The sequence below is a fragment of the Alligator sinensis genome, unplaced genomic scaffold (assembly GCF_000455745.1).
Source record: "Alligator sinensis unplaced genomic scaffold, ASM45574v1 scaffold573_1, whole genome shotgun sequence".
In the NCBI taxonomy this organism is placed as follows: domain Eukaryota; kingdom Metazoa; phylum Chordata; order Crocodylia; family Alligatoridae; genus Alligator; species Alligator sinensis.
The window spans coordinates 1,138,030-1,150,915 of record NW_005841877.1 but is presented as its reverse complement, the minus strand read 5'-3'; the positions used below and the strand labels follow the sequence as shown (position 1 = coordinate 1,150,915).

Genomic DNA, 12,886 nt, shown 5'->3' with positions numbered 1-12,886 from the left:
CTTGAATTATTAACTCCTTATGGTAGAACTGTCTTTTGTTCCATGTTTGTACAGAATGACAAGGATTGGCGTGCTTAGCCACCATACAAATAAATAAATATGATGATTAACATAATTACTTCTACTAGTAAATCTGTTAATATAAAATCAATACTAATTCATTTTATCTATCTATCTATCTATCTATCTTTACTGTAAATTGGTTTCTAACAACTTTGTTGTGTGACAAGACCTGAGAGATGTGGTATCTTAGTCAAGATTTGTGATATACAGGCTATTACAGATTTAGATCATCAGCTTGAATTGTACCCTGAAATGAATTGGAAGGAATCCAGTGCAGTTTATGGAGTACGTATGCTAAGATTCACCACTAAGTATATGTGCATCTGCATTCTGTATTCTGAAGAGCAATACTGTCATTCTCCTGAGATAAAGCAAGCCAATGACAAAATAATCAGCCATCTGAAATATATTTTATTTTTAACCAGGATGCAGAAAATAAATGTAAAGCCACTTACATTACTTCCCTAAACCTGTTATCTGAGTGAGAACCATCAGTGCTGAAAGGCCATTCAGAGGGATAATTATTCCAGTGGGGAAAAGCTAGGGGAGAGTAAGAGCTTAGGCTGCTAACAGGCTGAGATTGCAGGGGCTAAGAAATAGAAGGCACAAATGGTATCATTTTAGAGTCCTGTAGGGATATCTGAGGGTTTTTTTTTAAGACATTCCCATTCTACATTCTAAATCACCCTCCTGGGAGTGCCACAGCTGTTCTGAACAAAAAAGACCAATTGCAGAGTCTTCTGTGTGATACAAGGTAAGTGGCTCTATCGCAAATGGTGGCCATAAAAGGCTGATGGGCAAATGTTACACCTACAAACAGATATTTCTACATGTGGGATCAAGCGAGTGTCTAATATAGTTTCTAGACAATTTTTCAATTAAAACAAAGAAACCCTTATAGTTCACGTTGATTTATCTTGTTATGTACTAAAGCTTTATGCAGCTGTGATTTGAAGAGAAATGTGTCATCCTCTCAAGTAATCTAAGGGATGCCAGAGAGACACTAATGAGCCAGGAACATGACTGGCACACCTAACTACTATTGATCTAAAAAAAAAAGTACAGGGAAGGCTTCTTTACAGCAGATGTCATAAATGGTAAAGGTGAAACCTTTAACAAGCTTCTCACTTTTTCCAGTGAAGGAGTTGGTACTGAAGATGAGGCTTATCTTCAGATACAAGTTCACTCTACCTCTCTCTTTTAACCATGTAATTGGTAGGCTTTTCCTTAGGAAGAACTTGTCTCTGGTTTTATTTTGATTCCATGTTATGAATGTCAATATGATGGTGCAAACCCTAGTATTCAGAATATACTGAAAGAAACATGAAGAAAACGTATGTGTTTGTAGAATTTGCTGCAAGTGAGCCTGGAGCTTTGAATGTATACTTCATGATTGGTTTGATGTACAGATGAATTCTTAGACTGACTAGTGAGAATGGTTCAGTAGTCTCCAGTTATGAATCCAGCCCACCTAAAGACCAATTATATTCTAAACAACTGACATGCTAGGTGCCTGTCCACAAGCATGGAGGGTGCTCCGACGTGATGTAATGGCAGAGCGTGGCAATTCATTAATTGAAACGGAATCTAGAATACTGATTCCCCACCTGTGTTGCCTATAGAAGTACGAGGATACAGTGCAGTACAGATCCATTTACAATGACATTCCTCATAGCCACAACAAACTGAAAAGTCATAAATGACATTGACAGTGGGAACAAAGTATACTGCTTTCCACAGTGCATTGCTGATCAGTACTGTTGTCCATGGGCCTATTATAGTACACTGATCAAGGCTTAACAGGGTTTCCCTTTGGCTCTCAGGCCAGACCACTATGAAAAATAGTATCCAAGTTGAAACTTAAGTGCCAACTTTTCAAATGTCTGCATTGAGACTACTTATATATATGTGCATCCAAGGTGTTTCCATAAATCCTACAATCTTGGCTGCATCCACACACGAGCATTACTGCAGAGTAGACTAATTAGCTATGAAGTAAACCCTCACCGTCTATACGTGTATTGGTATTAGGGTGCAGTGAACTAATGAACTCCACCATAAAATAGTACTCTCAGGGATAGTACTGTCTTACAGTGGAGTAATTTACTACGCTGAAACATACATGTAGCCCCTGACAGCAGGAACAATTTACAGCCAGTCAGCCCAGGCAGCATGGGGCCAGAATCCTGTCTGCTGCCTAGCCACATGGCTCTGCGCTTGCGGCAACCTCATGATCCAGCCAGCCCTGATGCTACCCGACACAGCCACCTAGAGCCTGGGACTGACCTTCCATGCTCATTGCTGGCCCAGGGTTGCTCCAGCCCAGCTCAAATTGCTGCTATCTTGGGTGCACGTGTAGATGCTGTACCCAGGAGCAGTTTACTCTGGCTTGAACTGCTCCAGAGTTTACTGCTTCATATTAATTGCATGTGTAGATGCACCTTCTGACTGCATAACTACCAGTTGGGAAACAGGTATTAATTGCTCTTTGTACACATTTTGTACGGACAATTTGCATGTCCTGCTTAAATATTTAGGAACATATTCTGCTCCAAGAAATCAATCCTCATTAATTACAATAGGAGTAGGAAGAAGCATCATTTGTGGTTATAGGTCTGAACAGTGTCTTCTCCTCCCTCTGTCAGAACACATGGAGACATTCAATTAAATTAATAAGAGGGAAAATTAAAACTCCCTTGTCTTTACACATAGCATAATGAGATTGTGGAACTCATTGCCACAGAAATCTCAAAGGTAAAGAACTTTATATGTATATGGTTACTGAGAGTATGAAGGGCTACAATTGACAACAACAACTTCTGTAGAAGGATAGTAAATTTTGCACTTCTGGATTCAGGCCACTTTATCAGAGCTCAAAAGGAAACCTACTGTGGGAGGCAGACTACCTCCCACCTGCTTGTTAAAGGGTTCTTATACTTATGGAATACTTATTACTAGCCTGGAATGGATAAAAACCCACTTTATTTTAATTTGAGAAAATCAGATTTTTTAATGTCAGATTTTAAAATATAAATTAAGCACACATTTCTAAAAATAATTCTATGTAAAATTAAAGTTTAAATTATGACAATTTGTATTAAGGCCTGAACTTATTTTGTTAAAATCATTTATATTAAATAACCTGGAAACAAAGTATTTCTTAAATCACTAAATAAGCTCTTGAAAGTAAGAGCCCCTTCTGCAGGGACTGAGAGAATATGTTTTTGATTTCAGTTTATTTAAATAATTCAGTTCAAAGTTAAGACATTTTGGAGTTTAAAAAGTAGGAAAGTTTGACTTCCTACTCCAATCTATGAATAAAAAGCATGTTGTGAGAGGTTGAGCACTACTGATTTGAAAATCTTGAAGGACATGGTGAACATGAATAATTAGTTCAAGTTCTCAACTACAGATTGTTGTTTATTGAGTCAGTTGGTTTTAAGCATAACATGTTTAATGACTTTTTGAGCTTATCCAGCACATATATGGTAGTTTTATTTAATAATAAACAATTTAAAATGCTGTTTTGTGCAGTTTACTTGAATGCCATTTTTCATCCAAATGCACCTTGAGACAATGAAACAAAAAATAAATATGATTTTGTAAATGACGCAAGATCCTTTTATTATTTCTACAATAAAAAGTGTAAGTAGATATAGATATCTAATTGCTTAAATCAATGGTGTTCAAACTTTTTCACCAGCAGGCTGGATGGGCAGTGCCCAGGCCATCTGCAGGCCAGATCCTGCTGATGGTCCCAATCTGGCATGATGTGGTCATGGCAGAGCCCCATATAGCCATGTGGAGGGGGTGTGGTTCAGCCCCAACTTGGCCCTGTGGAAGGCAGGGGGGCGTGGCCCAACCCCGCGGGGTGGGAGAAGAGGAGTGGCTCAGGGGCATGGCCCAGCCCTGTGAGGGAAAGGGGACATGGCTCAGCCCTAACCCAACCTTACAGAAGGAATGGGGTTTGACACAATCCCACCAGGGTGGGAAGGAAGGGACCATGAGCCAGCCCCAACTGGGTCCCCCAGGGGAAGGGGGCATGGCCCATGCAGCCTTGGGGAAGGGATGTGGCCCCACCTCATCCAGCCATGGGGGTAGGGGGAGACGGCGTGACTCAGCTCCAACCTGCTGTGGGTGCTTGGGGTTTGGGAATTTGGCAGCCAGGGAGGGTGGACATATTTAGTGCCACCTGTCCCCTTCTGCAAAATTTCTCAGTATGTGGGGAGCCCTGCAGGCCAGGTACCTATGGCTTTGTGGGCTGAATTTGGCCCATGAGCTGGAAGTTGAACACCCCTGGCTTGAATAAATGGCTCTGTAGTACATCCTCTCCATTGGAAAATAATCCAAATTTAATGGAAAGATTGCATCTATTTGTGAAGCCACATGTATTAATGAACACCAACCAATAAGAATCTACCTACCTTTACACTAGGGTCAGACATTCAAAAAGCCTAAGCCTGAATTGATTCAATGTTTGCAGGTTAATTTAACCTGGCTAGGTTAAACCGATTTGTAACTGCACAGACATATCAGACATGCAGGCAAATGCCTGCAGTGGCTCAGGCTAGAACCTGGGGGTCACTAGAGCACCCCTCCCTTCACTTGCACAGTGCTGAGCTGAGGGGGGTGTGGCCAGGCCCTAGCAGGACACTCTGATTATTCCCCAACCCACCAGGCAGCCCAGCAGGGAATGTTTATCACCCCAACTCAGTGCTTATCAACCCATTGAGAAAACAAAGCCTCTCTCCATTAACTAATGGAGCTCTTCTTAGACAGCTCTTCCAAAGGAGGACATGAAGCTACCTGTTGATTAGCTCCAAAAAGCCTTTCTGCCTGTCACCTCCCACAGCATGGACCATAGCCAGCATGTGCTAGTAGCTAATGCTGAGGTGTCTGCATAAGGCAGAGGGGTTGACAACAACAACTTCTGTAGAAGGATAGTAAATTTTGCACTTCTGGATTCAGGCCACTTTATCAGAGCTCAAAAGGAAACCTACTGTGGGAGGCAGACTACCTCCCACCTGCTTGTTAAAGGGTTCTTATACTTATGGAATACTTATTACTAGCCTGGAATGGATAAAAACCCACTTTATTTTAATTTGAGAAAATCAGATTTTTTAATGTCAGATTTTAAAATATAAATTAAGCACACATTTCTAAAAATAATTCTATGTAAAATTAAAGTTTAAATTATGACAATTTGTATTAAGGCCTGAACTTATTTTGTTAAAATCATTTATATTAAATAACCTGGAAACAAAGTATTTCTTAAATCACTAAATAAGCTCTTGAAAGTAAGAGCCCCTTCTGCAGGGACTGAGAGAATATGTTTTTGATTTCAGTTTATTTAAATAATTCAGTTCAAAGTTAAGACATTTTGGAGTTTAAAAAGTAGGAAAGTTTGACTTCCTACTCCAATCTATGAATAAAAAGCATGTTGTGAGAGGTTGAGCACTACTGATTTGAAAATCTTGAAGGACATGGTGAACATGAATAATTAGTTCAAGTTCTCAACTACAGATTGTTGTTTATTGAGTCAGTTGGTTTTAAGCATAACATGTTTAATGACTTTTTGAGCTTATCCAGCACATATATGGTAGTTTTATTTAATAATAAACAATTTAAAATGCTGTTTTGTGCAGTTTACTTGAATGCCATTTTTCATCCAAATGCACCTTGAGACAATGAAACAAAAAATAAATATGATTTTGTAAATGACGCAAGATCCTTTTATTATTTCTACAATAAAAAGTGTAAGTAGATATAGATATCTAATTGCTTAAATCAATGGTGTTCAAACTTTTTCACCAGCAGGCTGGATGGGCAGTGCCCAGGCCATCTGCAGGCCAGATCCTGCTGATGGTCCCAATCTGGCATGATGTGGTCATGGCAGAGCCCCATATAGCCATGTGGAGGGGGTGTGGTTCAGCCCCAACTTGGCCCTGTGGAAGGCAGGGGGGCGTGGCCCAACCCCGCGGGGTGGGAGAAGAGGAGTGGCTCAGGGGCATGGCCCAGCCCTGTGAGGGAAAGGGGACATGGCTCAGCCCTAACCCAACCTTACAGAAGGAATGGGGTTTGACACAATCCCACCAGGGTGGGAAGGAAGGGACCATGAGCCAGCCCCAACTGGGTCCCCCAGGGGAAGGGGGCATGGCCCATGCAGCCTTGGGGAAGGGATGTGGCCCCACCTCATCCAGCCATGGGGGTAGGGGGAGACGGCGTGACTCAGCTCCAACCTGCTGTGGGTGCTTGGGGTTTGGGAATTTGGCAGCCAGGGAGGGTGGACATATTTAGTGCCACCTGTCCCCTTCTGCAAAATTTCTCAGTATGTGGGGAGCCCTGCAGGCCAGGTACCTATGGCTTTGTGGGCTGAATTTGGCCCATGAGCTGGAAGTTGAACACCCCTGGCTTGAATAAATGGCTCTGTAGTACATCCTCTCCATTGGAAAATAATCCAAATTTAATGGAAAGATTGCATCTATTTGTGAAGCCACATGTATTAATGAACACCAACCAATAAGAATCTACCTACCTTTACACTAGGGTCAGACATTCAAAAAGCCTAAGCCTGAATTGATTCAATGTTTGCAGGTTAATTTAACCTGGCTAGGTTAAACCGATTTGTAACTGCACAGACATATCAGACATGCAGGCAAATGCCTGCAGTGGCTCAGGCTAGAACCTGGGGGTCACTAGAGCACCCCTCCCTTCACTTGCACAGTGCTGAGCTGAGGGGGGTGTGGCCAGGCCCTAGCAGGACACTCTGATTATTCCCCAACCCACCAGGCAGCCCAGCAGGGAATGTTTATCACCCCAACTCAGTGCTTATCAACCCATTGAGAAAACAAAGCCTCTCTCCATTAACTAATGGAGCTCTTCTTAGACAGCTCTTCCAAAGGAGGACATGAAGCTACCTGTTGATTAGCTCCAAAAAGCCTTTCTGCCTGTCACCTCCCACAGCATGGACCATAGCCAGCATGTGCTAGTAGCTAATGCTGAGGTGTCTGCATAAGGCAGAGGGGAGTGGGGAATAATCCCTGCTTAGCAGGGAGAAGCCAGGCAGACACTCTGTGCCTGCAAGTCTCTGCCAGAGCTCTGGCCAGGGAGCAGAGGGGAGAGGCCAGCTCTGCTGTGAAGCAGAGAGCCCCACCCAGCCCAGAGAGCATGCCAGGATGCTGCGGGTATCTGGTTTATCTTAAACCAGGAAGGGGTCTGGGACAGACATTGCATAAACCAGTTTGACCCAAATCAGTTAAGCCTGGTACTACACTCAATCAGGTTTATCTCAAACCAGTTTCAGCTATTTTCATACAGTTTTATGTGCACTGAACATCTGTTCTGTTGCAGGTTTAAACCAGTTTCTGATCACTTAAACCAGTTTATGTATAATATCTGCCCCTAGCCTTAAGGAAATAACTAATAGCTTGAATCTATTTCACCTTCACAAGCATAAGTGGCATTTATATAGCCACATAACTTCAGTTTTCAGCATTTACCTTATGTACTCAAATCTAAGAGGACCCTGAATTTAAGATACCACCCCCATCATTAGATTCAATACATAGAAAACTTATAAATTTGTTATACTTTTCCATGTATAGAATATAATTATTGGGAGTTCAAGCAGTTTGCCCCATGGTTTTGCCAGTTCTCTTGCCGGACTAAGGTCCCCCTTCCTTCCTGAGCCTCTGTTCCCCACTTCCCCCAAGGTCTCTGCTTCCCAGCTCCCTGCCAGCCTCTGCTCCATGTTTAAAAACCCTTCCTTGGGTGTAAAAAGATTGAAAGCCACTAGTTTAATCCTTTATGAATTCAATGGAACTCCTGTATAAAAAGATTCCTGAAAAACTGGAAGTTAAGTGATTCGAGAGTGCAAATTTCATGTGTATACTACTTTGTACTTCTATTGACCTTTCCGTCACAGGACCCATGCAAGTGTGCATTTGCAAACAAATTCAAATGGGAGCCTCACTAGTGCAAAATCTGGCTGCCAGAGACACAAATGAAAGCAATCAGGGAGAAGTCAATACCAAGGTGATGACAATAACAAAAAAATTCAAGTGTCATCATCCTCAACTTTGATCTCTCCAACTCTGCTATGAGAACAAGGTATTACTTCTGAAAAAGTATTTGTTTGGAGATCACGGTGTGCTAAAGAGGCTAGTGAGAAAATACCCATAGCAGCAGCAGCAGAATGATCAGTCCAGCAGCACTAGAAGTTGCTACTTTGGTTAGGAATATGAGTAACTTTTTTTCTTACTTCATGAAGAAGAAAGAAAAGACTTCATGTGCACATTCAACTGGTCTAAGCAGCAGGGCATGAGACAACTCTATGATGTCAGGGAGGCCTGTTCTTTATTACGGAGGAAGTTATCTGGGCCTGGTTATACAGAAACTGACACTCTTTACCTGATTTGATCTCTATTATTTTTCCTCTATCTGTATCTGCCATATCGCTGGAGCACATTCAGCAAGTAGTGCTACTGACAGGAACAACTGGCTTTGTGCAGTGATGAACAACATTGCCTCTTTTTTTTAAAGACTTAGTCTTCTGAAATATGAAAATTAATATTTACCACACTAGATTAAACTTCAGCAGACAATATTGGCCAAAGAGAAAGAGTGAGGAGGGGGTAATAATAGACCCTCTTCCCAAAGCTGTAAGCAACCTTTCTGGAAAATTTCACTGGACTCTTGTAAATACATGAGGGACACTGCTGTACCACAGTGGCTAGCAAGGTATAAGAATCTAGATAGACTAACGTATGGCCAGGAAAATAACCTTGCCTTGTTTTCTCTTTGTTTCACAATCTCCATTTCTTCTTTCTCTGTGCTTTCAGTTTTATTTTGGGCATATGAATTTATTCATTTCAACTTACAAGGGTTTTAAAGTAAATATTTAATAAATAAACAGATGACAAAGGTTCAGGCAATGATCTCAAACTGAGAAGGGTTGGACCCAGTCAGTACTTGGCTCTCGCATAAACCTTGCTATAGTGATGCTGAGGGGCATCTTCCCTCTGAGTAAACAAGTTTGCACTCAAGTACCAGGGGATAGGATACTGCTAGAGGTGCCTTTTTTAAAGAAAAGAAGTAAAAACAAAGTGTTGAGTACCTGTAGTCATGAAGGCTCCTGGGGCCTTTTGGCAAGAAATTCAGTGCCAATTCTAAGATCCTTGCTGAACTCCCCATTTAGCATATCTACACTACCCTTTGTAGTTAAATGATCTACTATTACACCTTCCTCCCCTCCCTCACTGTATACTGTTTCTGGCACACGGGTAGCTGCCTCTCAATAGCCTGTTAAAATACACGTATACCAGGGGAATGCAATACTGCCACCATGGAAGTCAACAGGAGTTCTGCCATTTACTTCAACGGGATTTCAGCACAGTGAAAAAACATCATGGATACTAAGCATTCAAAAACTGTAAGGATACCTCTATTATTACAAAATAATCAGCAAATTCTTCAAATACTGTATTGCAACATATTTTACGATTTGCATCCTGTTGCTGAACAGTTAAGAAGTTCAAAGGTGCTATATGTCAAAAGAAAGGACATTTGTTTTGCTGCGCTTTTGCTGTATTTCACTGCTGATTTCAATGCCTGCTTTTTTTTAGAGAGAATTTAATCTGAGATTTCAACACAAGATGGCACTCTAAAGGAGAGTTCTAAATTCAGAATTGGTAACCCACATGTTTATATCATTGTGCTGAATATTAGGCCTGTGCAAATAGGGAAGTATTTGATTCTGATTCGGCCGATTCAGAGGACAGTGATTCAATTTGGAGATTCGGATCACTGTCCCGAATCAATTTGGCCAAATCGGCTTTGCAAGATTCGGCACTGATTCAGAGAGATTTGGATAGGCTGGGGAAAGCCATGAGAGAAGCCCCCAAGGCTGCCGTGCCTGGCCCCATTCCCTGCCTGGCCCCAGCCTAGTCCCAGCATTTAAAAAAAAAAAAAGCCCCATACTCATTGGTTGCAGCAGCAGCAATTGGGGCCTCTGGACACTCATGGCAGACCCCCCCCCATCCAGCGTGGGGCACCGAGGGGCAGTGGGGATCGTCCCCCTCTCCACTTAGCACCCATGTGGCAACTGCCCCATGGCATGGGTGCAGCATGGCTTGGCAGGGTGCCACACACTGTCAGGGAGCGGGGGCCGCTGGGGCTTAGCAGTGCTGGGCTCCAGCTGACAGATGGAGCTGCCCCAGCTCCCCAGACAGAGTGCAGAGCCCTGCTGAGCAGTGCTGCACCCATGCCATGGGGCAGCTACCGCATGGGTGCCTAGTGGGGGGGGGCAATCCCTGCTGCCCCCCACTACCCTGCACTGCACAGGGGGGCTCTGCCATGACCCCTCAGAGGTCCCAATCCCTGCTGCCAGATCCAGTGAGTATGGGGCTTCTTTTTTTTTTTTAAGTGCTTGGAGGCTGGGCCAGGCAGGGGATAGGGCTGGGCAGGGCAGCCATGGGGGCTTCTCCCATGGCTCCTCTACCTGGGATGTGGGCGTAGCAGTGCTGGGAGCAGGGGCTAACCCCTGCTGCTGCTTTCCCCAATCTGCCTGGAGCGAGCCACACCTGCATCCCTCCCCCACCGCCCCAGCTGGGCAAGCAGCAGTCGGGCAGACCCCCCTGCTCTCAGTGCTGCTGCGCCCACATCCTGCACGTGAGTAATGCATCCCCTCCCTGAGTAATGCATTCCCACACCCTGGCTGGGCAGCTTGTCCCAGCCCCAGCCACAATCCCTCCCTCCCCCACAGCCCTTCCTTCCCCCCTCCCCTAGCCCCAACAGATTTACCAGCTGGAGGCAGCTGTGTCAGGTGCCTGTTTAGTCTATGGCCAAATCGCTGAAGCAGCCAAATCTTTTCTGAAGCTTTTCCAAATTGATTCAGATGCTTCGAATTGTTTCAGAGCTTTTAATTGGTCTCCTGATTCAATTCAGATTCAGAGATTCGGTCCCTGAATTGGACCAAATCTCCTCCGAATCTAATCAGCTAAAAAAGCTTCATACAGCTGTACTGAATATCATCTGGTAGGTTCTTGCTCTGTGTAACTGCCATTTGAAGTGAAATCTATTTACATGAAGCTGTTTTTTTCCAATGGCATTGGCTATTGATGAAGAAGGTCTTTAGCAGAGTTTGTGGACAGTATAAAAGATAATATATTCTATTTTAATTTGGTGTTATATAAAAGCAGAGTATAATAATATATCTTTATTCTACTCGGTTATTATATTTCTGTGTTCTTATTTATTTTATTTCTGTGTTTTGGTTTGTAAAATGCATCTTTTCTAAGATGTAGATATAAAATAATTTTATCTGCCCCTGTGGCTGAAGAAGATGAAAATCCTGACACCTGAAGTGTGTGGGTGGCCCAGAAGACAGGAGTGTTGCTCCTGGAGGCATTATTCTGACTTCTTCCAATTAGGCTGAATAGTCATTCTGGGTATGGCCTCGCTCTCCATCAATCACTCTGGTATTGTAAACATTAACTTATTCAGGTTCTCCCCCTCCAGTTTCCAGCTCTCACAAGGAACTCTCATATATAAAATCCAGAGGCATAACCAGGTAGTTCTGCGCTATGGATAGTGGCAGCACATGTGGCAGCATCTGAAATGGGGCTCATGGTGACAGCAGCCCTGTAGCTCAGTGGCTGCTGTTTTTCTGGTGCCTGGTGACTCCATCACCCCTAGTTATGTAATTGATAAGTTCATGAAGGGAAGTGTTTCTTCTACTTCTTAATTTTTTTTAAATCATTTTGATTACAAATGCCATGCACAGCATCAGGTATCTGTCCACTGATTAGATGCAGAAAATGAATTACCAGGTGATTTTTCTTATTTTTCACAAAGACCCAGCCCTGTACCTTTTCCTTTTAAATCCACACCCTTTTTGTCTCATTTTACTTATGTCCTGGGGTTAGTTTGAAAATCTGTCAACAGTTTTATGCATTGTGTCTTTGAGTCATGTCTTTTTTGCGGTATAAGAATGATGTTCTTTGCCTCGGTGTTCCTAAGCGAGGGGCAAGAAAAGTCTCTCACTGGGATTGTAGAGAGGCAGCAGCAGCGCGCCAGACTACCAAGTGTAGACCCTGAGATGGTGCAGAGGCACTTGGAGGAACTGGATGCGCTTAAGTCGGCAGGCCCAGATGAGCTCTGTCCGAGGGTACTGAAGGCACTGGCTGACGTCACTGCACAGCCACTGGTGGGAATATTTGAACACTCGTGGCGCACAGGCCAGGTCCCAGAGGACTGAAAAAGGGCCAGTGTGGTCCCCATTTTCAATAAGGGGATGAAGGAGGACCCAGGCAACTATAGGCCAGTCAGTCTCACCTCCATCCTAGGCAAAGTCTTTGAAAAAATTATCAAGGCTCACATTTGGGAGAGCCCGGCAGGAAAAATTATGCTGAGGGGAAACCAGCACGGGTTCGTAGCAGGTAGATCATGCCTGACTAATCTAGTCTTTTTTTATGACCAGGTTACAAAACACCTGGATGCAGAAGTAGGGGTTGATGTTGTTTACTTAGACTTCAGGAAGGCCTTCGATACGGTATCCCATCCCATACTGGTGAACAAGTTGAGAGGCTGTGAGTTGGATGACTACAAAGTCCGGTGGGTGGCGAATAGGCTAGAGGGTCATACCCAGAGAGTCGTAGTGGATGGCTCGGTATCGACCTGGAAGGGTGTGGGCAGTGGGGTCCCGCACGGCTCGGTCCTAGGACCGATACTCTTCAATGTCTTCATCAGCGACTTGGACGAGGGAGTGAAGTGTACTCTGTCCAAGTTTGCAGATGACACAAAACTGTGGGGAGAAGTGGACACA

At 43.5% G+C, this 12,886-nt stretch overlaps 1 protein-coding gene across 7 annotated transcripts in view; it reads right to left on the bottom strand.

Annotated features, from left to right (window-relative positions):
- Positions 1–12,886, bottom strand: part of PARP8 (poly(ADP-ribose) polymerase family member 8) — a 220,758-nt gene that overhangs the window by 33,234 nt on the left and 174,638 nt on the right. The gene's annotated exons all lie outside the window — the stretch shown is intronic.